Source organism: Podarcis raffonei, chromosome 11 (genome assembly GCF_027172205.1).
Source record: "Podarcis raffonei isolate rPodRaf1 chromosome 11, rPodRaf1.pri, whole genome shotgun sequence".
In the NCBI taxonomy this organism is placed as follows: Eukaryota; Metazoa; Chordata; class Lepidosauria; order Squamata; family Lacertidae; genus Podarcis; species Podarcis raffonei.
The window spans coordinates 27,290,366-27,312,585 of NC_070612.1; positions in this window are offsets into that span (position 1 = coordinate 27,290,366).

Consider the following 22,220-nt stretch of genomic DNA (forward strand, 5'->3'; position numbering starts at 1 on the left):
ATCTTGCTGCAGAACGGAAAGCAGACTTCCTTTTTAGTGCTTGTCCGTCTCGGTGCCCAATTTATTTAATTTTAGCGTCCAATTTTAATGTAAGCTCAATCCTACTCACGGAAAGTTGCTCTTTTTTAATCCAAATTCTCGGGAAGAAGTCAGCGCTCTCCGCTAATGGCGACGCGGCTTCGCTTCGCAGGCTGGGTGAAAGCGACTCTCAGCACCGCTCCACACACCCTCCGCTGATCTTTAGCCTTTAAAAAGGCTATTTCACAGCGTCGGGGGGGCGCAAAGGTGCCCGCCGAGTCTCCAGTTCACAGGCTACGCGCCTGTGATTTTTGAGGGTCCCCGCTCCGCCGTAGCTGACAGGACCCGAACCCACGAAGCAGATCTCTCCCGGAGCTCCGGGAGAAATCCGCCATTAAGCGCTGGCGCTAACCCGGAAGTCGAGACACATAATTATCTATAATGTTCCAACCTGAAAAGTGACAGCTCTTTAGTTTTAAGACATAGGGTGGTATCCAATGCACTTCTTCTGTTTGCACAAATATTTCCATTTGTGCAAATGAACTTGCCCCACATCCTCTCCAGCTCTTCCCTGGAGAGTTGAGGAAACCTCCATAACAGATTTAGAGGGAGTGTACAGGGAGAGGAGAAGAAAGGGAAGTTTCATTGCACAGCCAAAAGTTCTTGCACTGACGGAACAAGTGTGTTCAATATTCAGAATAATGCTTTATAACCAGTCAGTGTGGGAGCAATATTTTGTGCGTTCACTTTGAACGGTGAACATTTTTGCACTGTTCAAACCCCTCCCTCCCCCTCAATTATAACTGAAAGGGCAAGCTCCTCTCAGGTTCTAAAGCTTTCATAGAAGCCTTCTCAATCTCTTCGGCTCAGTGCTAAAGGTAAAGGTAAAGGGACCCCTGATCATTAGGTCCAGTCGTGGCTGACTCTGGGGTTGTGGCGCTCATCTCGCTTTACTGGCTGAGGGAGCCAGCGTACAGCTTCCGGGTCATGTGGCCAGCATGACTAAGCCGCTTCTGGCGAACCAGAGCAGCGCACGGAAATGCCGTTTACCTTCCCGCCGGAGTGGTACCTATTTATCTACTTGCACTTTGAATGCTTTCAAACTGCTAGGTTGGCAGGAGCTGGGAATGAGCAATGGGAGCTCACCCCATCGCGGGGATTCGAACCGCCAACCTTCTGATTGGCGAGTCCTAGGCTCTGTGCTACCTACCAGTAACTCTCTTGCAATGATCTTGCATGGGCAATATTTTTCTGTTTTACCATAACATTTGCTTATAATAAGCCCTGTCTCATCACCAGGGCTTTAGCAAGCTTGTCACTATACTCTATAATTCTTTGTTATAATCAAGTGATGCTCTTTGGTTGAAAAAATGAAGCATTCCACACATAAAATGTAAGCACTGCAGGCAGAAAACATTCATTCTCAAGGTGCTGGGACACAAAGAGTGCTCATTACTGACATGGAATTTTAAAAACGTAAATATAAACACTAAGCAGAGTCAATTAGGCAAAAGGGAATTTCTTCATCTGATGTTAGTCATCCCAGAAGGAGTCTTCCAAGAACTGCTCTTCCTTGGATTAAATAAGGCTGAAACATTACTCCTTCTGTAACCTTATTTAACATAGCATCAACGAGATGCCTCTGTGAAATGTCATTGGAGTTATGATCCATTAACACATTTGTAGCTGCTCCTTCTCTGAAGGAGGTAAGCTCTGCAGTAGAGTCCAGTTCAGAGATTTTACAACAGAGGCCTATGGCCCATCTCGTGTGGCCCACGAGGCCACCTCAAAAATATCGGAAGGGATTTTCTTAATGCTGCGGACATTTCCAGAACAACAAGCAATGAAAGCCACAGTAAAGCTCAGTTCCTTCTGCACTCTGGCCTATTCTGACTGGGCATGCCTAACCCTATGTAAGGACACGGGTGGCGCTGTGGGTTAAACCACAGAGCCTAGGGCTTGCCAATCAGAAGGTCAGCGGTTCGAATCCCCGTGATGGGGTGAGCTCCCGTTGCTCGGTCCCAGCTCCTGCCAACCTAGCAGTTCGAAAACACATCAAAGTGCAAGTAGATAAATAGGTACCACTCCGGCGGGAAGGTAAACGGCGTTTCCATGTGCTGCTCTGGTTCGCCAGAAGCGGCTTAGTCATGCTGGCCACATGACCCGGAAGCTGTATGCCGGCTCCCTTTGGCCAATAAAGCGAGATGAGCGCCGCAACCCCAGAGTCGGCCACGACTGGACCTAATGGTCAGGGGTCCCTTTACCCTTTACCTTTAACCCTATGTAGCAAGTCACCCTCTTTCCTTCCACCCCATTCATTCAGTATGTCAGCTATGTGAGACTGTGAGAAGGAGGCCTCAGGGCAGTTCCCAGAAAAGATCACAATATATAAAATCAAAATAAGAACAATAAACCAGTAACACCCCCTCCCCCCAAAAGAGCAACATTTTAAAAGCGTATAGGATGTCAATCAGGTCAACCAAAGGCCTGGTTAAAATGGAATGTTTTTGCCTGGCTCCTGAAGGTATATAATGAAGGCGCCAGGCAAACTTCCCTGGGGAGAGCATTCCACAGACAGGGAGCCACTGCAGAGAAGGCCTGTTCTCGTGTTGCCACCCTCTGGACGTCTCAAGGAGGAGGCACATGAAGGAGGGCCTCAGAAGATGATCTCAGGGTCCGGGCAGGTTCATATGGAAAGAGGCGGTCCTATACTTAAGTGAAACACAAACCTAAATGAGAATAATGATGTTTTTAGTTGACAAATCACTGGAAAAGAAAAGTGGCTGAGAACAACACTGAACGTTCTGTAGCAACTTCTCAGATATATTGCTATCTTCACATGCAGAATATGGATAGATGGATGTTCAATTCCTGCAAAGTTTTCACCCTTCTAGATTTGTGTACTTTGCTCACAGCTCTCAACTTCCACTTTGAAATCTACAATAGTGAATTTATCTACTGGCTGACAGCTATCAGCAAGGGAGAGTAGATGAGGCGGAAGATATAAGATAACATTTTTTAATTTACAGCTCTTTCGCATCAGTACAGACATTGCCAAGGAAACCAATGTGCGATTCAGCAAATCGTACCCATGTGAGAATTTTAGTTGCCTCGGATTAATTTACACCACTTTTTTTTTTTTTTTAAAGAAGACATTGGATTAGTTAAAATAAATGTTTAAAACAATCTTGCTAATCCCTTAGCGTGTTTTTTTTTTAACCTAACCCAGCTCAGTTTCCATGGGATCAAGGTCAGAAAAGTCACAGAGAGCCAGCAGGATACTAGCAGCTGAGAATGAGAACTCTCACTTTTAGATTTTTATCTGAAAGCTATAAATGCAGGTTTACAGGGAGCAGCTGAGTCTTCCAAGGCTGGCAATTTATATGATCTTTTAAACAAGAATAAAATATGCATTTTAAAGCACTTTCCCCCCCATGATGGCCTAAGAACGCCTTTGTTTCAAAGCCCTAGCATCCAGCTTTATTATATCTATGTTTAAGGAGGAATTTATCAAATTAGTTCAAATAGCAGTCTCCTTAACAAAAGCGCATTTATGTTGAGCTTTGAGCTTCTTGGGTGGCAGGAGACATGGATATGCACTGTTACAGCCATACATTTTGCAATGCATTATTTACTCACTCCAGCCCATCTATTATGTTCTATAGATATATCTCCGACAGTTAACGTTAAGCTTTGTGCTATAATTCTAGAGTATTCGCTTCAGGTCACAGTCTGGCTTTGCAACAAAATGCTTTGTGGAACAAAATGCAGGGGCCTCATTGCACATCCTGCCTTGAATATTATGTGTGGAATTTTCTGAATTTTCATATAGATTAAAAATGCCGGTTCTGCCATGCCTCATAAGGGAGAGGCATGTCTGTGTGGTCTTTGGAGACTGTTTGCCTTAGCGGGGATGGGGGAGCTCCCAGCTTAGGACAGGGGTGTGGAACATGTAGCCCTCTAGACGTTGCTGAACTCCAACTCCCATTGTTCCTGCTCACTGGCTTCACTGGGGCTCGTGGGAATTGGGGTCCAACCACATCTGGAGAGCCACACATGCCTCGACCCTGGATTTAGGATTTCTTTCAGGCAGCATAATGTCTTTGGCAGGCTCTGCATCTTCCTATGCATCTGAAGCTTGGGCTCATCTCCCATGCGAGTTTCCTTTGGCTATCACACACACACAAAATTGCCAGCTGGATGCACAAATCAGCCACCGTTCCAGTTGGCAGGCACTTCCCGTAACACTATACAATGCATTGTAGCCATTTGTGGCTGTATAAGAGCCTTCTTGAATATAAAGATAACTATCCTGGCATGGCAAGCATGCTTCAGGTCAAAAGGCTATTATTTCCAGAATCGCTCGTCTCGTGGAATGACTTCATCCATACATTGTGCATGCATATAAATAACTGTGCCGGCACGCCACATTTGCAATTGTTTTGCTACTGTAGGGTTTTGTTCTAGATCCCACAGCTCCTTGTGCAGTTGTGCCGTTATCTGTCATGTTGGGGATTTGAAAGTCTGGGTTGTTAGCATACTTCTCCTTGTTTGGGGAATAAGTCCTCCCAGAACACACATCAGAAAAGATGAATGGGATTTATCTATATCCTGAATACAGGATATAGATAAATATAGGATGACAGGTACCATCTCCGCCTGACCTTTGGCCTGATGGGAGATGGAATCCAACCTGAAGTAGCATCTCCACCCCCATCGTTCAACTCAGACACTGAGGTCCAGCACCAAGGAACTTCTGGCGGATCACTCATTGCAAGAAGCAAAGTTACAGGGAACCAGGCAGAGGGCCTTCTCGGTAGTGGTGCCCGCCCTGTGGAATGCCCTCCCATCAGATGTCAAAGAAATAAACAACTATATGACATTTAGAAGACATCTGAAGGCAGCCCTGTTTGGGGAAGTTTTTAATGACTGATGTTTTAATGTATTTTTAATCTTTTGTTGGAAGCCACCCAGAGTGGCTGGGGAAACCCAGCTAGACTGGCAGGGTGGAAATAAATTATTATTATTATTATTATTATTATTATTATTATTATTATTATTACTACTACTACTACTAAAGCAGCAGGTTGGAAAGGCTGAAACAGAGGTTGTGGACATGTCCATTTCAACAGAGGGTTTTGTTGCAAATTAGGGTACGTTTCATCCTAGTTTGTTAGATCCTTTCCAGACTAGCTGACATTTCCAACCAAAATGTAGCCTTCTGAGCCAAGGCATTTGTGAGAGGACTCACAAAATGGAAGGAGAATAGTGCTTTTTGGCAACAGGATGTTTGCTGGCATTTCTTCGAGTACAAGAATGCTGAGTTATTCCCGTTAAAACAATCACATCTCAAATTTGTTTAGAGGAGGCTTTCAATACGTTGGGTTTCATGGGATCTTTCCACCTTTTGAAATTGATTTTACAGTTAAGAATGTCAAGTTAAGGTCCCCCCACACCCCACCCCTGGAATTATGCATGCTATCCCTTCTGGGGAAAGAGAAATATCAGATTCCGTCAGCCTTGGCCAGTGTGTTCTCCTTGTTTGATCCAGCTCGCACAATAACCCCAAACAACTGGGTTCTAAAATGAAATAAAATGTTTTTATTTACTTTCTCTGTGTGTCTTTCTCTGAGATTCCCCGCCACACACACACAGACACACACAGACACTTCAGTTTTTCGTTCCTGCTTTCATTTTACGCTTAGTGACTTTTTTTCCAGCATTGATCCAGTTATGTCCTGGGCTGAGCCCTGATTTCATTCTCCTCAGCACTTAGAAGTGAAAAAGAACATCGTGTTCCCGCAAAGCAGCCCAGCAAACATGCTTCGTGGCTGTGCCAAGTTTGCAGCTGACCAATTGGCCCATATTCTGAGAGGGTTCATTTTCAAAACTCTCTTTCTTACAAATAAGCTGACAACACTGGAAGAAAGAATAGAGAGTTGGGTCAGATTCCCCCAGAAGTCAAGAATGAAAGACAGACCCTTCTGAGCTAGGCAAACATTTTAATGTTCGCTTTATTGCCACGGCCACCTGTGTGAAATACTTTTGTCGAGAGACTTCCTCGGGAGATGACTAAAGCTTCTTCCATATGGCGCTGGTCTCTGGCAACTCAGATTGGAAGAAACAGTGTGATTTATGTGCCCTGGATTTACCGTCCCAGAGCCCAAACTATTTATAAATATGAAGTCAGAAGTGTCTGTCTTGAGTAACCCAGTCAGATGTGGTGAAGGACCGATTCCTTTAACCTACCTGCATGGCCAATTTCACGTCCAGCAGCTTTTTGAATTTTGTGACCCACAGTTGCAAAGTAGCCATAATAGCAGAGACGGGTAGTTCAATTCTACTTTGTACTTGTGAAAACTTTAGTTTGCACCAATTTTTATCCAAGTGATTTTGTTTGTGGAAGATGCCAATGGAAGAAAACAGGCAGTTGCCTCATAGGTGTGAAATGGCTCAAGAAGAGAGCAGCCAAGCAGTTAGATTCTAGATTCTACACTGCAACTTTATATTCTTATAATATCCTCATATTGTGGACCAAGTTTTTTGAATTTGGGCTAGCTCCATAATCTCTGTAAAATAAAACTAAGATACATTGGATTTTGTATGATTTTGCAATTAATGTGCTGCTGTAGAATCTTCTCTACCTATTCTGGGAGTAGACAACATGTTGCCTTCCAGATTCTGAGAGCCACAACTTCCATCTTTGCTGAATCTTAGAAAGATGAAACACACTAAATTAAAATATCCAACATGAAGTATAAGGAATGCTTTAAACTCTCTGTTTCTTAAGCAGTGAGATATTTAATGCAACCAGTGCTTACTCACAGTACTGTGAGGGGGGCGGCTGCAATATTTAACACTTGCCATTTTCACAATAATAGGACAACAGCACTTACTTAGGGAAGTGTGCCACAGCACATGTGCAGAATGCCATTTTCTCCTATCTTAAACAAAATCTTTTATTTTCTGCACATCTAAGGACAGGGAAAGAGCTGTTGAAAAATTCCAAGCATTCATGTATTGGTTTAATGGGTTAGTGTTGGGTGCCTTAAATGACCTACACTGAATATCTGAGTTTACTGAATAGATATGATGTCCAGATGAAATGATACATTATAAAGAGGGCATTTCAGGGTTTGACTGACAACATCTTCTTCCCCAGGAGCTATGAAATGAAATTAAAGTGTTTTTCTAACTCAAGATTTTAAACGAACTATGTATGAAAAGTATTTATACAGTGCTTTTCATGCAACCCTCTCAAAGCAGTTTAGATGAAAATGAACATTATATAATAAAGCAGAAGGGGTGGGGAGCAAGCTTCAATGAGAAAAAATGTTTCAAAAAGCCAAGTGTTTTCTCCCCTCAGGGCAAGATGATTCTTGAGTAGCCCTGCGGTGGCTATTGAAGGCAGGAACCTACTGAAGGCTTTGCCATGAGGCAAGAGAAAGAAGACAGAACAGTTTGGTGAGCTGCCTGCTGTCTAGCTCCTGCTGCTCCTGCCCTCAACTGCCTCCTCAGGGCTACCCAGGAACCATTTTACACCGGATGGGCAAGACAAGACTTAGATTTTTTAAAGTGTTTCCCCCCTTTCTCCAGGGAACACACTGGCAAGGCAGCATCCATCAGGACTGAACTGCGCATCTCCTTTTCTGCCATTGTCTCCTTTCCTTTCTCAGGAGGGGTGCAGTGAATAACCTGTCCTGGATAAAGGCTGGAATAGGGTGTTACAGAAGTTCTGAATCTGGTTTTGCTTTTTGTTTTCTGTACTTCTGTAACGAGAATGACATTTAATGAGAGATTTAGGGATGATTGTCTTTCTGGTTTGAAGTTCCATTGCTGTCGCCATCCTGACACATGGTTGGTTAAAAGAAAAAGAAGTTACGCTCTCTTTAACAGAAGAGAACTTCAAAAAGACAAAGTTTAAGGTAAACACTTATTTGTAGATTATACAAACATAAAAAATATTTTAAATTCCCCCACCCCCATTAGATAGATATGAATAATGCACTCTTACATTCTTCTTACAGGCAAAATGCCTATTAAAAGCATGCACACCATAGATGAATTGGCCAGACGCATTTTAACAGGAAGTGACTTTTCACAGTGGCCAAACATTCATAATCTAACATAAATATATATATAAATAATGGTGACCTCAGATAGGGGTGGGACTCTTTAAATAAAGAATAAGTTATACAAACTTATTACTCATCCATTGGCTTTGGTATAAAAGCTTCTGTTTTCGAACAAGCCTCAGAAATCAAACATGCCATGCAGCTTCTGTACTGAGCTTTCTGTATTGAGGCTTCCGTATTGAGTTTTCAGTTTTCGAACGTTTCGGAACTCGAACAGTCTTCTGGAACGGATTACGTTCGAAAACCGTGGTACCACTGTAACTAGAATAGATATAACACTTGTTCAAATGCAATACAGCATATAAGGGGAACCCAATTCATCCACGGGGCACCCAAATGATATTTGGTTGCACTCTACCCTGGCCGCATTTAGGGGAAAACTTTTAGATTAGTCCAGGCTTTTCTGATAATTTTGCTGGTTATTTCGTTTCTGTATCTGTATTTGATGTGATGTTTTAAAGATATTTGATTGCTGTTTATAATTGTGATATTTTGCATTGTGTTGTTAGCTGCTCTGAGCTCCCACTGTGAGGAATTGTGGAGCATATTTCCAGGGAAATAGATAAATAAATGTTTTGTGTTGTGTGGTTTTTTTTTAAATGTAAACGTGTGTTGGTTTTCAGTTTGATTTCTGCTTAAAGAAGAGATCTACGAAACGCTAAACGTGCTCACTCTCATCATCTAGCCCTCATCTAATAAAGGGTTTCACTTTACCTAGGTTGTCTTGCTTGTATTTAATATGGTAATTGATATTGGACACCTGCCTAGTCTCATCATAGCTTTCTCTTTCTCATGCACCTGTCTCATTTGCCCAAAACATGACATGAGAACAGAAAGAGAATGCAGGACATAGAAGTTCAAACCTTTCTGTGAAGCTAACACGAGGATGACAAAATCTGTGAATGGGGGCGTTGGGGCTTTTTATTTCTGAGGAAGATGTGTTTTATGGATCTGAAGTTAGATCTTCTCACTTTTATTTTATATGAAAATTTACAGCCCGCCTTTCTAGTGCCTATGGCACAGGACTCGTGACATTTAAAAATAACTCAATCAACTAGAAAGAGCAATGTTCATGAAATATACTCAGAGTCGCAAAGTGATTTCATGCTCTTTATTCAGCTCATAGCGGTGAGGAGGAATGAATGAATGTCCCCTCAAAGTATCTGCTTTATATACATTATCTACACAATGGGCTGCACATGATTGGCTAATTCCGGAATTCTACTGTAAGCCAATCAGGTTGTGGATTCACTTCTATCTGGAGCATGATTGGGTGGTTCCTGCCAACCAATCATACTGCTGCATTGTTCTAGGACCAATCAGACTGCTGCATTCTGAATCCTATTGTTCTAGGACCAATCAGACTGCTGCATTCTGAATCCTATTGTTCTAGGACCAATCAGACTGCTGCCTTTTGGATCCTATTGTTCTAGGACCAATCAGACTGCTGCAGTTTGGATCCTATTCAACTCAGTACATAACAGTTCAATAAAACAGAAAGGTGATAGCACAAACACAGCTTTAGGTTCTTGTTGCTGCAACAGTGCCTGGGCTTCCTACATGGTTTCATGCCTACTTTGGAAGGATGGGATAATAAACCTGACTGGTAGCAGCAAATGTTGACGAAGAAGACCCAAACTACCCACGGAATGGGGGGTCTTTTTATTTTTTGTGCATTTTAATGAGAAACAACGTAATTCTCACATCTGAACCCAATTTGAGAACCAAAATAGAAGCATCCTTCAAAATTCACACTTTCCCCCAACCAAACATTGCACACAGAAATGCACGTATTAGGGAAAGTGTGCCCAAAAATGCATACATTATTTAAAATGACATACAGATATGCATTATATTATGGAAAAATGTTTGCAAAAATATGCGTATTAGTCAAAGCTGCATATTAAAATGTATATATTAGGAGTTAATGTGTCTGCGGCTATATAATGAATACTTTTTTGGGGTGGGATGGGGAAAATGGTAGAAGAAATTCACATTAAAATGCTGGTAAATTTTCACGAGGACCTGATCTGGAAAAGCTCAGGGGAAGAGTCTTAAGCCACAGCCAGTGTTTTAATGTATGCATCTGGTGACTGTTTCACTTTTGTGCTCTACATATTATTTAACTGTGCTGGTTCTGAGTTTTTATGTGCTCTCTTAAGTTTAGCATGATTTTATCATAGTATTATTTTATTCTCCTTTGTGTGATGCCTGGAGAAGTGATTTTATGGGGCATCTCATAAATACAAATCAATAAAATAAAATTATTTTAATCCAATAAAATGCTGCCTCTTCCAGTTGCTCTGAAACAAGGCAGAAAGAAAGGGGAAACGCTTTCAAGAGCCAGGAAAAACAGGAGGGAAGGAACTCTGATGGGATCAAAGGATAGGAGGCAGTCTGTGAATGCTCAGTGACATACAGCTATAGCTGCTGCAATTTTTGAAGGCGACTTTGGTGAACTTAGGTACATCCAAACTACAACTCATAGCTTTATCTATCCATCAGGGACATTTCCTAGAACGTATATATTGAGTAGAAGCCTCCTGATGCATATTTTGCTCTAGGAGGCTTAATTTGAGGATGCACTTCCAGAGTTAACAGTGAATACATTACTTCTTGTAAATACAGTGGTACCTCGGGTTACATACGCTTCAGGTTACAGACTCCACTAACCCAGAAATAGTACCTCGGCTTAAGAACTTTGCTTCAGGATGAGAACAGAAATCGGGCAGTGGCAGGGCAGCGGCAGCAGGAGGCCCCATTAGCTAAAGTGGTGCTTCAGGTTAAGAACAGTTTCAGGTTAGAAAGGAAAAATATACGAAAACAACAAGAAGAGATGAGGAAAACAACAAAGAAGGAATGGATAGAATTGTGAACATCAAAGCAGCAGCAATAAGATGACTGGGTCCCTTTCGGAGCTCGAAATATGGGTACCCCCAACAAAAATTTAAAATTTGGCTCTGTGATTTGGAATTAATGTGATTTGATTGGTTTGTTAATAAAAAAATATTTTATTTTTTTAAAAAAGAGAACAGTTTCAGGTTAAGAACGGACCTCCGGAACGAATTAAGTACGTAACCAGAGGTACCACTGTAAGCTACCATAGCTGCTGGAGAGCCATGAAAATTTGTGTCCTGGGCTTTTCAGACTACTCATGTACTACCTGAAACCAAAGCCAGATGTCCCCCCCCCCAGCTCTCCTACCCCACTAATTTGGCTTATTAGTGCAGGAAGCTTAGCGCCCTTCCAGTTATCAATTGCAGGTAGGAACAGAGGACACATGGAAATCTGTGAATTGAGATGAATATGCAGAGCTGAAACATTGCTTTTCTGAAATGGCCTATCTCTGTTATAGAAAGCCACTTCTTGGGAAGAAGACCCAACTCTGCAGTAGTAGCATCTCTCTTCCTTGGTTATTTTTATCGTAGGGCTCACAGGCTGAGGACTTGCTCAATACTCATTTGTTGGCCACTTCAGAATGTCTGAGTCTTTCTGAGATAAAACATGCCTGCGGCCAATATGTTCTCATAAAAGATTAACATTCCGTTCTTTATCAATAATCACAAATTAGTCATTCCTTTTCACACTCTTGTACTTTGGAATCAGAACAACATAAATTATTAACTGTTCTCATACTCCATCATACAAATGCAAGTGTTTTCGATAATTGCTAAAATATGAGCCTCACTTGGGCTCAAATATCTTCTGGTGCATTTGTGCCAAAAGTGAATTTCAGTCATCAAAAATGGGGAAGTTTCTCATGACAAACTAGGAATTGCAGTGTATTAAACAGCTGAATGCTTCCTTACACATTACCAATAACTATTCGCAGATATTGAGAAAGTCATGAATTGATGAACAGCCTGGCAACCCAGCATGGCTGAGGAAAGCTGCAGCCATCAAGACAAACGTGTTATCTAAAATACTGTTAGCAATCAACATCTACAAATCAGTACATTGATTCTGGATAAATAGCAGAAATGCATAATTTGATTTGCTTAGCAAAATATACCACCAAATAGTTCAGCAATGACTGTGTATAACAAGAAAGGAAGGGTAAAGTATCCCAATATTAGAAGCTATTATCAGGCTGTTAAATTAACCTCATCAAATGAATGATTTAATGAGGAAGATCAAACAGGCCGAACTGGAAATGTTAACACTTAAATTAGTGGACCATATTTGGTTCCAGCAAAGATGAACATTAAGAAAGCTAAACCAGTTGTCAGCCTTGGCCAGGGCCAGGGCCAGATTTGGGGGGGCCTTGAGTATGGTGTTGACCACCATCCCCACACTACCCACAACCAGGGAAGGGCCCAGCCTTGCTTATGGTGACTGCAGCTGACACACCTGAGGCCTTGGCATTGATGTCTGCTGGGCATACTTCAGCAGTGGGCAGGTTGCATTGATTGCAAATAGGAGCTAAGAACTACCCAGACTATCAATTTATGAAAGCATCGTATTTAATAGATTTATGGGCTGGAGGCATTACATTTCAGGTGACTTAAAATGGCAGGCAGTCACTTAGGTAGGAGCTGAGTTTGACTCTCATTGAAAATTGGCAGCACCACCTACTGCTGAAAGGCATCCATGGACCGAGTGGGGCAGCTGGTGATTGGCAGCATGACTGGGTCAAGCTGGGAAAGGGCTTTATGAAGCTCCTGGGCTCTGAGTCAATGCCTGGCCTGGCCAATCGCTGCGGCTGGGCCTGGTAACCAAAGTTGACAAAGCCTTCTATGACATCAGAACAGTCAAGCCTATGGCAACCAGAGAAACTGTGATGCTGTTGCTTACACCCCACCCCACAGATCAGCCATTCGATGTTAAACAGTACTTACAGCATGTGAATATGCTAGTCTTCCTTGACCAAGCAACTATTTCCAATGTTATTTTTCTAACTCTGTGGAAATATTAGGCCTGTTCAGAAATAAACCCTCACCAACATATGCCTTGGGCAACCACCACAACAGCATATCTGGTGACAATGTGAAAAAGGAGCCTGTGTACACATGGAGGACACCTTCACATGAATTGGGACATCTGTACGTGCATAGGCTCCTTTTCACACAAACACTGAACGCAGGACACAGAGACAAATGTAGCCAGTGAGTGTGTCAGTGTTGGAGGGATACATCTTGTAGGTACAGCAAACATGGTCTGTTACCTCCTCAACACATTAGGACATTAATAGTGGAACTATCAAAATGATATTACACTATTTTGTAACACCACTCATTATTATAACATCTCATTTAGAGGAGGGAAGAGTTTGTGTCTAAGTGTGTATTTGTGTCTGTGTGTCTGTTTGTGTTGTTTGTTCGCAGACCCTCTTGAAATGGCCATTTTCTGATGTGGTATAAACAACTGTGAACTTGACTTGGACGCTTATATAGAAAGCCAATGGGATAGCATTCTTCTGAACTAGAAGTTAATAACATTCTTTGCCAACTGAACAATTTTCAGCTTCATTCTTGGCAGAAGTCGCACCACAGACAAATGGATCAGACATTTTTGTAGAAGCTGTGGATGCTGAGTGCTTCTCTGAGAAGAAACACAATGGGAATTTTCACATGGGAATTGGGCCAGATGGCTTTCCCTGGACCTTCATTTTCAAATAATTCCACTTCTACCGCCTAAGTGGGTGAAGGAGATGGAAAAATAAAAACCATCAGTGTGAAAAAGAAAACATCTCACAGTATCCAGTGCTTGAGAGAAAGTTTATGTCTTAATTTTTCAGAAGGTGAACTGTAGGCATGTGTCCACATTTTGACTTCCAGCTCTGTGAACCTATATTCCATATTGCTGGAGCCTTATTTATTTAGCATTGTGTTACTTAGTTTTGCTTAGCAGCTCCTATGAGCAAAACCCGCATTTGCTGTTGTGATGTAAATATGGGGGTGGGGACTCATCGTATGACCAGATCAACAGGTAGGAGGATGAACAAAACGCTCCCCATATGCAGCATGTTTTCCCTGGTGTGTTTACTTCCAATCCTCCATTCTTCTGCCTCTCACCACAAAAAACAACACCATTGGATTTACTGCTGGATTCACAGTCCAGCTGGCTGGTGGGCTGAAGGAGAGTAAGTGAAAAAAGAGGGGGAGGAGGAAGGATCAGAATAGAAGGATCTGTGGTTTCAAATGCATCCCCAACTCCCATATTTGACTTATTAGATAAACATGGAGATGGGGGAGTTGTGTTTGTGCCATGAGATCTAATTCAGTTCTAAGCCTGTGGACCATAAACTTGTTCATCATGTAAAGCATCAGGAGAGAACTTCTATGCCTGATTTCCTGGTCCAAAATTCCAACCACAGTACCACACTGTATCTCAGATCATATATGTTTCCATATATGCCATATCTCTTGTTGTCTGACACTTTTCTTCTCCCTTGTTGTATAAAGCAGTGTTTTCGAAGAGGTGGCTATTCTTTGTTCCTACAGATGTTGATTGACTCCAACTCCCATCAGTACCAGCCAAGCATGGCCGATGGTCAAGGGTTATGCAAGTTAGAACAGAAAGATGGAAGGTACCACAAGGGTCTAATCCAACCCCCTGCATGCAGGAATCTTTTGCCCAACATGGTGCTCAGACCCACGACCCTGAGATTAAAAGTCTCATGCTCTGCCAGCTGAGAGTTGTAGCCCAACAACATCAGGTTCCTAATCCCTGCTTTTAAAAATGGAAATAAGCAACATGGGTTTAGCCTATAAGTCCTAGTTTGGTAGCAATGTTTTGCCATATGCTGAAGAATCACCTTTTTAGCTGGCCTTAGACATGTGTGAGATGTATTTTTAGGACCCACTTCCTTCTTTTAATTGCAGGTTGTTCAGTCTGATTTTGATAGGGTATTTTTCTATTGTTATAAACTACCCTGGAACCTTATGGAGAAAGGTGAATATGAAATTTAAATAATAATAATACAAAAATAATGAAGTGGGAGAATTCTTTATTCCAGACTAGTAAACTTTTGCTGACAAGCGTGCGGAGTTCAGTTTCTGTGCCAGTAGCAAAGCATGGTATCAAAGGTAAAGGGCTGAATTTCTGCCTTATCTTTGAAGGTCCATACTTTTCCTTATTACTTTATTGCAGTTTTTTGTGGTTTGAAAGATAAAAAGTGACTAGTAGGGAGTTGTACCAGCTGCATGCAAGTTTTTTTTTAATAAAAAAACCCGAATCAATTGGTTGCTCTGGGCATTACTGATATTATGCAAATGGCAACTGAATTGTGAGGACAGTTTTATCATTAAAAGACAAATTATTTGTGGTTTCTTGTTGCTCTCATTGTATTGTTTTCATAAAAGATTTCTCCACCATGCTTCATTACACAGCATATTCAACAATTCCCCCGCACACTGCTTATATAATACTCGACATTTTCAAAGATTCTGTTTAGAGTGGAAGAAAATGCCCAAATATACTAGGAAAATGCAGGTGAATCCTATGCATATTTTCTCTGAAGCAGGGACTGGGGAGCACTTTGATTCTGTTCACATTTGAAGGCAAACCTACATAACTTGTGCTTTCCAAAACAACATGGGTAACATAGCCAGCCTCCAAGAGTCACACTTCTTCCAATTTTGCAGTGCAATTCTCTTCGCCAAAATGAAAGTCTCTGGCCCTTCTAGAAAGAAAGCTATGAAGCATAATGTGCCGTTTCTAATCAATTTCTGTTAAATGAGCTGGTCTGGCTGCTCCCACCTGTTTTAACCAATGAGTGAAGTCAGAGCTGTGATTGATAAGCGAGTTGTTTCGATTCCAGGCAATAGGACTCCCTGAGGTCCTAACAGGGTTGGATTTATAATGGTGCAGATGGAATACTTGCACCAGGGCCCATGCCAGCAGAGACCCCAAACTCCTCAGCTTTCATTTGAAAAAGTAAGTCTCTGGGCCTTCTAGATACAAAGTTATGAAGCATTGTATGCAGGAAGCTTTCTAAGATGTAGTTTGCCAACCCAATGCAAGCAGATGAGTTTAATGCTTTTTCTGGCTCTGCAGCACTTGCTGAAGTTGGTCGAGTGACCTGCCAGCGGCAGCTCCCTCATCAGAAGTGTTGTATGGTGTCGTTTGAATTTTCCCTCATCTGTAGAGACACTCTGTTAATCCTACTGGTTCAGAATAAAAAGACTACACAGAGTATTGTAACTGTGTGGCTTGATATCTTTCTTCCCTAGGTAGCCTCCAGGTGAGAGGAGACCCATAGAAGTGCTGTAATACCACACTGTATGAGTTAAAATATTCCCTTTTCAGTTTTCACATTCTGTTAAACATTAGCATCAAATGGCTTGGGTTGTTGGTCTTTAGAGAGAGTGACATGCAGTTTTATCGTTGATTGTCAAAAAGATTGTGTTGCTTGCCTCAAACTTTACAGATAAGGCAAGCTGTGCACCAAAATAAACCTTAAAAGATTTTTAAATAGAAAAATGATATCTAGAAAATAATGGATATACAAATGATACGGTAATCTTGTTAATCTGACATCTACTAAATCAATCGGTATTTATGAAATAGCTCCCATCCTTCTACTATTGCCACTGTATTAATGTCTGGCAGTTATCATGACAATTATTGCCAGTTCTTCCTCATATTTCATTGCAATATATTTTCCCTCAAACATTTGCTGCCCACATACATGTGTTTCCTGTCTGCAGATTGTATCTGTGCCAAATGAGCACTCTTGTGATTTACATTTGATTGCGATTTTTCCATTTTAAAATTACCGTATTTTTTGCTCTATAAGACTCACTTTTTCCCTCCTAAAAAGTAAGGGGAAATATGTGTGCGTCTTATGGAGCGAATGCAGGCTGTGCAGCTATCACAGAAGCCAGAACAGCAAGAGGGATTGCTGCTTTCACTGCGCAGTGATCCCTCTTGCTGTTCTGGCTTCTGAGATTCAGAATATTTTTTTTCTTGTTTTCCTCCCCAAAAAACTAGGTGCGTCTTGTGGTCTGGTGCGTCTTATAGAGCGAAAAATACGGTAGTCGAATCAAAAATAGAAAACATTGTTTTGCCGCTTTTTCATTCGTCAGGTGAGATGGTACCATCAGTACAGGTATTTTGCTGGGATCTTTTTTGACGCTTAATCAATGCCACTAATACATTAGTGATGCCCAGGCATGGTCAATGCACTCGATTCGAATGTTACTCCCCAAACCAGCAGCCCAACAGTTGGGAAGAGGGCAACAGAACTGATAACCAGGCTGTAGCTTAATTTTCTTTTTGGGAAAAGAAAGCCAGCGAACAAAATGGCAGCCAGCCAGATGATTAAGGTGGTTGTCATCATTTTTTAAAAAGATGATGCTACAGGGCACAAATTTGCATAAAGTTTGCAAGTTGCTTTGCTTTATATGTGTAGATGTGCATTTATAAATAATTACTAAGATTTAAATAGAAACACAATGCATATTTACCACAGTGCAGAAGGCTGTGACCTGGTGAATTGTGTGCCCACACAGTTTGCTGTCTAGGTGCAACTGTTGATAGGCCATTTGAAGGCCCCTATGCTAACCTTCATGTCATTTTTCTCTTGAACCAGTTGGACTTGAACCAGGAAACCCTTCAGAGAGAGGACACCTTCAAATAGAGGACTATCTTCTGTAACACAGGACGCATGGCCACAGTGCAGATGTCAGCTAGCTCTGGGTCATTGAGAAGATTAGTGTCACAGTTTTTCCAAGGCATATATGCCATTTACAAATCCAAGCACTTGAGCTGTGATAAGTAGAACTACATAAGAGTCTTAGAAAATGCCCTGGAGGTCATTAACTGGCAGAGGTGGATTTAAGGTTCTGTCGAAGTAGGCGCCAAGCAGAATAAAAGGCAAGAGGCGTGGGAGCATGCGCCAAATTTTGATCTTGCATAGGGTGCCACTGAAATCTGAAGGACCAAAACCCACCCCTGTAACCGGGAGGGTTATGGAGCAGCAGTGTATGTAACAAACTGACCTGAAGAGGGGAAGCCTTCCTTCCTAATGTGGAATGCCTGGGGATAGACTTTAGCATGCATTCTAACTGATGGTACCCCTTGTAGGTTATTACAACCCATGGAGTGGTAGGAAGACCAGATATCAACCTCAGAGAATTCCTACATTGTACATTCTTGTTTATCTGTAGTTGCTAGCAAAGGGGGGCATCAACCTTTCCATTTAGTATGGATAATTTTCAGGACACTCACAAAAATAACTTTTAGCAGGCAGCCATCTGGACCTTCCCTTTGACCTTTAGCTATGGAGTCAGTTCTGACTTTGGTCTGTAGCAGAACCATTACTATATAGGTTTTAACTCTCTGGATACTATTGGGGGATGAGCCATATTTTACACATTCCCTAATCATGCGGCACAGAGCGAAATGGCAATTCAGTATTGAAATGGAATGGGAAATTTCCCTGAGAAAAAATAGAATATTTGACCATGTTCATGCACCATCTGTCACATGGCACTGTGGTCTAAACCACTGAGCCTCTTGGGCTTGCTGATCGGAAGGTCGGCAGTTCAAATCCCTGCAGTGGGGTGAGCTCCCGTTGCTCTGTCCCAGCTCCTGCCAACCTAGCAGTTTGAAAGCAAGCCAGTGCAAGTAGATAAATAGGTACCGCTGCAACAGGAAGGTAAACAGCATTTCCATGCACTCTGGCACTCATCACGGTCCTCCATGCGCCAGTAGTAGTTTAGTCATGCTGGCTACATGAGCTGGAGAGCTGTCTGTGGACAAACACCGGCTCCCTTGACCTGAAAGAGAGATGAGCACTGCAACCCCATAGTCGCCTTTGACTGGACTTTACTGTCCAGGGGTCCTTTACCTTACCTTTAACCTAGTGAATACTAGCCCTATTAAATTGGTACCAGTACAGGGTGATTCTGTGACCAACTTTAGCCCTCTGATCTGCCCCATAATAGAAGAAATAAACGCAGCATAAAGGGCACTGTGACTTCTAAAGGGAGTTGTAGGTATAAATTTTATGGTTCCTTTAATGGATTATCTGTAGATGCTTATAAAAGTGCTGCTTATGTCACAGATATTCTCTAAATGGTAGACAATTGTCTCCATGACTGGGAAGCGCATAGTACAATAATCATCTATGGGATAATATGGTTCATGTTTTACTGTGACTTTGTTAGTGGTGAAAGCCTTACTCATATTTTAGAAACAGTAGGATCTGTGTTGTCATACTTTTACAAGGTTGAGAAATAAACACAGATGTCACAATTACAGATAATGTTGCACATTTTACTATGTGCTTGCAAATAAAGTTTCAGATATCTAATTATCAGTGTGGAAAATGCTAAGGAATGGTGAACTTCGGAGACACTGCGCTTCACTAAAATTTCTGAGTCCCAGGTCGACATCGCGAACATTTCCTGAGAACTCTGCTTTGTTACTTTCTTCATTACAGATACCTTACTGCAGAGATTTCAAAACTTTTTATGTTGGTGGCACACCTGTTAGACATGCATCATTTCACAACACAGTAATTCACCTTTACTAGAAAGCCAGAGGATAAACCAATCCCTTTCCAGCCCCAGGAGGAGCATGGGGAGCATTCGTGCGACACACCCACACACCAGAGCTGAAACACTAATGTGTCGCGACACACAGTTTGGAAAGCTCTGCCTTACTGACTATATTTTTACTGAAAAGGAAGGTCCACCATCACATCATTTTAACATGGCCAGTTACATCAACAAATGTGGAAGTTACTTAATGGCATCCCCAAGGAAGCTGTAAATACTGGTCAATTAACTAATTTTTCTTAAAACCAGAAAATGAATGGTTATTCTTTTACTCTTTCCAAAATGTACTTGAATTCTAAAGGGAAAAAAGGTCCCAATTGAGCAGCATGATCCTATTCATGTCTACTCAGAAGTATATCCCATTGAGTGCAGTGCGGACTGTGGTCTCCATCTAGCTATTAGTAATTAGAAATAGTATTTCTTCTGACACAGTTAGAAGCAGATTCCTTCACATTTGTCCACACACCTCAAACTCTTCCACACGTCTTTATATTCTTGCTTGATTATTACAAACGTTTGTTCCCCGACCTTTATGACAGTGGTGTAGCTGTCTTCAGTCTCTACAAAATTCAGTGCAAAATCCATCTTCTTTGATGGCCCCCAGGATGTTTATTAGAACTCACTCTTTTGAACATTTCTATTGATTCCCAGTTTCCTTTCACAAAGCCATTAAAAATTCTCAGCCTTGGTTTTAGAACTTTAATCCTGTCTGCCTGAGTATTTCACTCAGCCCTCTGTTACAATAACTATATTCTGATAAGTTATCTGAATGCCCCAGTTTTATACCATGGCCTGAGCTAATATCTGGCTACCCTGAACACCTCCCATCTACTCCGACTTATTTTTAACTGTCCTTATCTTTGCAAGCCTAAACAGCTCATAGTGCAGTTGGATGCTCTTGACAAGTCCAAGCACGTATCTCTCATTTTGAATCTGTTAGTGGGCTAGCTCTCTAACTGCACTGTCACACATTTTAGATTTTGCAGGACAGACCTTTTCAATGAGGTCTGCTGCACTGACAGCTTTCAGGAAGCAACTGCACAACCATGACACATCATTGTCCCATTGCATCATCACATAAGGGAAACCCAAACACAGCTTACGTAGCTGACATATGAACATGTCATAATAAAAAATGCCCTTTTATTCAGGAGATATCTAATTATTTCAAGATATGATACGCATTTTGCAGATTTGTAGCACAGAAGAAGCATATCACCTATACATGTATTATTTCATTTTGCATTGGGTTTTTGTTTGAACTCTCCTTATGCTATCCTTTAAACTAAGGATGGGGAGGTGTTTTGAGCCAGTTTGCCAACCACGGCAAGTGTAATTGAATCTACAGTTCTGACATAAGCAATTTATCCAGTTCTTTCAAAGGGGACCTGATCCAAATGGAAAGTCCTTTCTTTGAATTTTGTATATTCCTCCTGCAATTTCACCGACACTGCAACTTCTTTTCAGTACACATGGGGTGGAATCCACAATCCACTCAATTGGTGTGTGTGTTGTTGTTTTGTTTTAAGAAAAACTTCCAGAAGAGGAGGAGATTCTGGTGCTTGGAATGGATGAGGGGAAAAGTGGAAAGGAGGCCTAGGAATGTTTCCTCTTCAGCAACTTTTGGAGAAAGAGTTTCCACTCAGAAAAATGTTTTAATGGTGTTACCTCTTGTTTTGGAACATTGCATTACAAAGAACTCTGCTATTTACATAGTTTTCTGAGCCACAGGACATTCTGAAATCAGAATTTTCTGATTTGAGCTTGTGTGGTTTGATTTAGTCATCGAGCCATTGAAGTCCACAAAACATTTTTTTAAAAACCCTAGGACTTATGTAATCATAGTAGGGCTCCGGTGTTTTTATCAGCTCAAGCTTTCTTAGGAACAGGGATGAAAGAGCAACCTGCAGCACTGGAATGTGTGTGTTTACTTCTAAATAAACTTGGCTAAGGTAGAAACAAAACAAAACAAAAAAATCCAAAACCAGCTGCATAATAAGTTTATTAGAGCCGATAAAATGTTGCAAAAATGTGTGCAAGCTTTGAATAATAATAAAAATTATTCCAGAACTCTTCTTCAGGTGAGATGTTGCACAAAGCGGGAGTTGCAGGGTAAGGGTGCTAAACAAGCTGTTTTACATTTAGGCTGACTTCTGAAGCCTTGGGGTCAGCATTTAAATCAGGGCTGTGGGACCTGAGGCCCTCCAGATGTTGTAGGACTCCAACTCCCATCATCCTGGTTAAAGTAACTTGTTTAAAGTACTGGAAGCAGAGTGTAGGAATAAATGTGGACAGTTCTCCCAATAAAAGAAGTGAAGTCCCCCAAGGATTGACTGGAACATTTTAAATTGTTTAAATTGTTCATACAGGATTTGGAGTTACGGGTGAGCCGTGAGGTAATTGTGTTTGTTGATGATAACAGAGCTGTAAGAACAAAAACAGATTGCGGGAGGCTCCAAAAGGATATCTCCAAACTGGGGGAATTAGCATTAAAATGGCAAATGTGATTCAGTGGAAGCAAGCGTTGCGTCATGCATGTTGGGTTAATAATCCTAACCAC